Raw genomic sequence first — 6,002 nt, 5'->3', positions numbered from 1 at the left:
GTAGGCCTCCAATTTGAACACCGGCCTGAAATGTATGAGAAAAAGCATGCAGATCCCAGATAACCTGATTCATGGAGACTGTGTGTGTACATTTCAAACTGCATGCAAATAAAGCCACGCACAGCAATTAACTCTATTTAAAACACTATATACAAAACCATGCAACATAAAATAACCACAGCAAACCAAAAGGGTATAAATGAAATACCCACAGCAAAACAATAAAAAAATAAATATAAGCAAACAATTAAAGCCATACGTATGCCGTGTGACATGGAGTCATGATGATGAGGTTTGCTGATGATAAACTCAGGTAAACACTGTAAACACTGTATGTAACACAGTCTGTCTTAACCTCACACACATTACAGGCCTGTGTGTGTGTGTGTGTGTGTGTGTGTGTGTGTGTGTGTGTGTGTGTGTGTGTGTGTGTGTGTGTGTGTGTGTGTGTGTGTGTGTGTGTGTGTGTGTGTGTGTGTGTGTGTGTGTGTGTGTGTGTGTGTGTGTGTGTGTGTGTGTGTGTGTGTGTGTGTGTGTGTGTGTGTGTGTGTGTGTGTGTGTGTGTGTGTGTGTGTGTGTGTGTGTGTGTGTGTGTGTAGGGGAAGGGTTGTGCTTTTTCTGTTATCCTAGGACCTAGCATTGCATTTGCAAAAGACCAAATTGGCCAAAAGTCTGTCACTCATTTGTGCACGATGGGGCCGCAGTATGATGCCACCATGGCTGAAAACCCACTCCACCGGAGCACTGGAGGCAGGCACTGCCAAGACCCTGATGGCCACTCGGAACAGTGAAGGAAGAGTCCTCATGTTCATTGCCCAGAACAAGAGGGCGTTCTGTCCTTCGGATATGTCAAAGTAGTGACTTAGCTGTAGTGCTGGAGTGGTCCCAACATCCTTCTTCTGCCTCTTATGGTATGCAGCAAACAGGCCTCCCACTTGTCCACGGGTCTGGTCCTCTCGCTCTCCCTCATCCTCATCAACACGAGGCACAGGTGGCTCAGTCTCTGCAGCATCACGCAGGATCAGTTCTGGCAAAACATGTAAAAGCATAGCAGAAACAAAAGAGCCCTTATTACTATTAAGAGTGTTGGTGATGCAGTGGGTTAAACTTAAAAGTATTATTGTTGCAGTCCTTTAGTTTATAATATCATAATTCATAATCAAATGAGGGGAAAAAAGTTACATTAAACTCAATAACACTTACCTTTCACTGTTTGTGCCACCTCTGCTTTGACCTCATGATTGACCAGCACATGGTGCTCCACCCACATCAGAGAAAAGGCTGGATCCAAGGCCGCTGCTTTGAGGTAGACTGGATCTGAAAAGGGGGCAGTGATTCCATCTTGTGTCCTGGCCATTTTCACATTGATGAAGATTCCAAGAAATCTTTTGTTCAGGGATGCCTGGAGACTTCTGACCAGGCCGCTCAGGAAACGGGCTTTAGGCTTCAGCTTCTCAAGGTGGTGATTCAGGGACAGGATAGATGGAACAACCGCACTGATTGTGACGATCTTCTCCCCCTGTGTCAAATCTGTTGCTTCTCCAAACGGCTTCAGGATGTCCACCGCCTCCTTCAACAGATTCCACTCCCGTGCTGTGAACAACAACTCCTTGTGGCCAGCCTGTTCTACAACACGACAGAGCTTTAGATGATCACATTGGAGAACTGCCTTCACTTGTCTCAGTGTTGAGTTCCATCTTGTGTTGACAGCAGCAGGGATGCCTCTTTCCCCAAACTCAGCCTCAAACACATCTTTGAATGTTGTGCTTGTGTGCAGCAGTGAGCTGAGTTTTGATAACTTTGAAAGAGAAGGAGTCATCACTTTAGTTTCTTTCAAACCATCTCCCACAACCAGCTGGAGAGTGTGGGCAAAACACTGCAAGCGTTGTTTTTTTGCCATAGCTGCATCTACGGTTTGCTGATCCTCCAGGGTTAGGTCATTCCAGAGCTCTTGGTCATCAAGATGATCGTCGTCATGTACTTCATCTTCTTGTTCAGTGGGGAAGCACACTGTGAATGCTTTCCGCATGTTGGCGGCATTGTCACTAATAATATAGTCCAATTTGTCTTTGATGTTGTACTCATCACATATAGCCTCAAATTGCTCACAGATTCTTTCGGCTGTGTGTGAGCCTTTGAAGCGGTCGCAGGCCAAGAGATTGGACTTTAGCTGTATCCTCTCTGCATCTTTCTCGGTCCAGTGCACAGTGACCCCAAGGAACCCCCTCATCTTTCGGTCGGACCAAATGTCCACTGTGACTGAAACATGGTCTGTGTTGCTCAACTGAGTTTTAAGTTTTGAACGTCTCAGAATGTGTACATGTAACCTGTGATCTCTCTCTTGTAATGTGATACTGAAGTGCATACATTGTCTACACTGGCTTCCTTGATTCTAAACATGTCCAGAACATACTAGTTTAAATGCTTCATTCAATGATAATCTGACAAAATTGTACAATTATTAAAATGATAATACTTTTAATACTTTTATTAATATTAATTAGGCTACTGCTGGCCATTCATCAAGCGAGACATTGCTGATTGTATGGAAATTGTATTAATAGATTGCAGAATGGGTACAATACAGTACAGCTCAATACATACAATTGTTAAGGGGATGCAGACCAGAGAAAGACATAAGTCGTTTTTTTTTTTTTTTTTTTTTTTTTTTTTTTTTGATATTCTTATTCATTATCCACCCAGGGAGCCTGTTGTTACCATATGGAAGGAGTCTGAGGTCCCCAAGGTGTGTCTCATAATTCACACTATAGGGAGAAGTGTCTCTCAGAATATCACGGTTTTCAGAAGCTGACAATGTAACTCTAGACTAGAGGTTCAAATTCATGAACTCATATCAAGGCAAGAATGACATGAACCCACATGAAAAGCTATTCGATTAGATTCAAATGTATTGTCATCATCATACAGCACAAGTACAGTACATTGAAAAGACGTTTGGCATCCAACCAGAGTGCAAATGTAACAGTAAAGTGCAATAGTAATGCACAAGTGATTTAAACTGGGTATACAATATATAAATGAGTACTACTGAGTAATAGTACTAATCAGATTTATGTACAGACTTGTAGTATTAATATGTACAGTGTTACAGGTATAAAGACACTATGGTAGTAAGTCATACTGGCCAGCAGCATAACTAGTAAGAGTAGGTAAGGGATACGTACAGATATAGATATAGTATCCACTATTTAGATGTGTAAAAAGGGTTATATGTAGGCATGTACAGACAGATATGGATAGATATATATACCGTGAGAATAAATTGTACATTATTGTACATGCTATCATACAGAGTTATGGGTTATCATCTAAAATCCCTTCAGTGTAGCAACAAGGCTTTGGTTTGGAGGAAGGAGTAGTTTTATTTACTGATTAAATGTGTTTTCTTTATGCTGCTTTCCTCCCCAGCCTCAGAGCAGCAGAGGGGACAGGTGTTGTGTAACGTCTGTTCGGACGATGAGGTTAAGAAGGTAGCAGTGAAGACCTGTCAGACTTGCAGCACCTCCTACTGTGAGAGACACCTGAAGAGACACAAGATGTCCCCAGACCTTCAGGGACACATTCTGCAGGAGCCCACCGGAGGACAGCGTAAGTGGAAAAGACACAGTTTGTAATTTCTAGCGTTCATTCTTCAGAAGTAGCTTTATGTAATCATCTACCCTTAACAATTAAAATAATCATCATCTACCCTTAATAATTAAAAGACTCATCTAACAATAAAATATTCATCATATACCCTTAACAATTAACTCATCATATACCCTTAACAATTAAAAGACTCATCATATACCCTTAACAATTAACCAGCTAGACAAAGACTTATCTTTAGTAACCAGCTAGACAAAGACTTTTATTAATAAAAGTCTTTTTCTAACTGGTTACTACATAAAAGTATTTGTCTAACTGGCTACGTATTAAAAGTCTTCGTCTAACTGTTTACTTAATAAAAGTATTTGTCTAACTGGTTACTTCATAAAAGTATTTGTCTAACTGGTTACTTAATAAAAGTCTTTGTCTAACTGGCTACTTCATAAAAGTCTTTGTCTAACTGGTTACGTATTAAAAGTATTTGTCTAACTGGTTACTTAATAAAAGTCTTTGTCTAACTGGCTACTTCATAAAAGTCTTTGTCTAACTGGCTACTTAATAAAAGTCTTTGTCTAACTGGTTACGTATTAAAAGTCTTTGTCTAACTGGCTACTTCATAAAAGTATTTGTCTAACTGGTTACTTAATAAAAGTATTTGTCTAACTGGCTACTTCATAATAGTCTTTGTCTAACTGGCTACTTCATAAAAGTCTTTGTCTAACTGGTTACGTATTAAAAGTATTTGTCTAACAGTTAGGCTTTCAGCCTCAGGTGTAAAAAGTAACACTTGTTTCGACATGCTGCCACTACTTCCGTATATATACTTTCGTTTTGCTGCACTATTTCGCCGCTCTTCACTTCTCCACGCCCTTTGCACTGAACGAAGAAATATAAATTTTGTCATCAAAACAACAATACAGACCGTTTGAACAGACATGCAAACGGTCAAAGGTGTTATAACGGAAGCATTGGACGACATGGACGAAACACAGTTCAAGAGATTTCGGAACCAATTAGTTGACCGTAGAGAAGAACCGCGCGTTCGTCGAGGTACGGTACAAAATATGGATTGTTTGGACATTGCAGATCTAATGGTTTCAACCTTCACTGAAGCTGGTGTAATTCAAGTGACTGTCAAATTATTGATAGCGATTGGCTGCAACCAGATTGCAACTGACCTGGAGGCTGCAATGACAAGTACGTTTTAGAATAGGCTACACTTCAAATAAATGTTCCCTACGGGTTACTGATAACGGTAGGTTATGTAGATAACCTAGTTATATTAGTATTGGCTGAGCGTTCCGCTCTGAGCCTTATGAGATATTCTATATTCTATGATACATATTGTATCCCCTTACGAACAAAAAATACATGCACCACACCTGTATGGGGCTCCGCCCCCATGGCGGCACCGCCCATATAGCAGTGACGATAGTCACCACACACCCTTCCTCGCCAATAACCCGTCCCAGGAAAAAGATTCCTCAAGAGGGAACTCAGGGCCGCGCAGAGCGGAACGCTCAGCCAATACTAATATAACTAGGTTATCTACATAACCTACCGTTATATGCCGTATTTGCTATCGCGTTCCGCTCTGAGCCTCATGAGATATGGGGAAGAGCGGACGCGAAGCCCGACAAATGTACCCCCTGAGGACCCGTAAGCCCACATCAAGGGGTGCGGGGAGCCCTGTCACCCCATCCTCCCTAATGAAGGGGGGGCGCAGTCAACTCCACCTGAATGCGAACAAGAGGGAAACTAGAACCCCTTGAACACACCGTACAGGCGGAACCACGTGTGACTCAACACACTGTGGCCCATACCCATACACTCCTGCTACCCGACCAAAGGACGGGAAGCAGGAAAGGCCACAGACCCCAGAACCGCCTGGGAGACAGAACCCCCGGTCATGTCCATGAGGAAAAACCTTACAAAGGAGCCCGGGGAGGACCATGAAGCTGCAGCACAGATGGCCTCCACCGAGGCCCCACCCAGGAGAGCGGCAGAGGCAGCCACCCCACGAGTGGAGTGCGCCCTGACGCCCCCAGGGGGATCCTGCCCAGCCAACGTGTAGCAGAGGGTAACACCCTCGCACAACCAATGGGACAGGCGCTGCTCCGACAGTGCCTTACCAGCACGAGCCCCACCGTAACAGACAAAAAGCTGGTCGGTAACCCTGAAATCCTGAGTACGGCTGAGGTAAATCCCCAAGCACGGACTGGACATGACTGGTGAAGGCCCGCAACTAACTCACTAGTGTGAGGAGGAGGACGAAACGCCTGAACCACAATATCCCGGGAGCGGAAGGAACTCCGGATATTCTTAGGCACGAAAGCAGGATTAGGTCGCAGAGTGACACCGCAATCGGTCCAAAAAGACAGGCACTCTGGACG

The sequence above is a fragment of the Notolepis coatsorum genome (assembly GCF_963971535.1).
Source record: "Notolepis coatsorum genome assembly, chromosome: 1".
NCBI classification, from domain to species: Eukaryota; Metazoa; Chordata; class Actinopteri; order Aulopiformes; family Paralepididae; genus Notolepis; species Notolepis coatsorum.
This window is presented reverse-complemented; position numbering follows the sequence as displayed.